Raw genomic sequence first — 667 nt, 5'->3', positions numbered from 1 at the left:
ACTAGGCCATCTTTTGATACATATGCAGCTAGAGTCAAGAGCTCCGGGGTACTGGTTAGTTCATAATGTTGTTCCACCTATAGGGTTGCAGTTCCCTTTAGCTCCTTGGGTACTTTCTCTAGCTCCTCCATTGGGAGCCCTGTGATCCATCCATTAGCTGACTGTGAGCATCCACTTCTGTGTTTGCTAGGCCCCGGCATAGTCTCACAAGAGACAGCTACATCTGGGTCCTTTCGATAAAATCTTGCTAGTATATGCAATGGTGTCAGCGTTTGGATGCTGATTATGGGGTGGATCCCTGGATATGGCAGTCTCTACATGGTCCATCCTTTCATCTCAGCTCCAAACTTTGTCTTTGTAACTCCTTCCATGGGTGTTTTGTTCCCAATTCTAAGGAGGGGCATAGTGTCCACACTTCAGTCTTCATTCTTCTTGAGTTTCATGTGTTTAGCAAATTGTATCTTATATCTTGGGTATCCTAGGATTGGGGCTAATATCCACTTATCAGTGAGTACATATTGTGTGAGTTCCTTTGTGAATGTGTTACCTCACTCAGGATGATGCCCTCCAGGTCCATCCATTTGCCTAGGAATTTCATAAATTCGTTCTTTTTAATAGCTGAGTAGTACTCCATTGTGTAGATGTACCACATTTTCTGTATCCATTC

The sequence above is a fragment of the Mus musculus genome, chromosome 1 (genome assembly GCF_000001635.26).
Source record: "Mus musculus strain C57BL/6J chromosome 1, GRCm38.p6 C57BL/6J".
Classification (NCBI taxonomy): domain Eukaryota; kingdom Metazoa; phylum Chordata; class Mammalia; order Rodentia; family Muridae; genus Mus; species Mus musculus.
Note: the sequence above shows the minus strand (reverse complement) of the source record.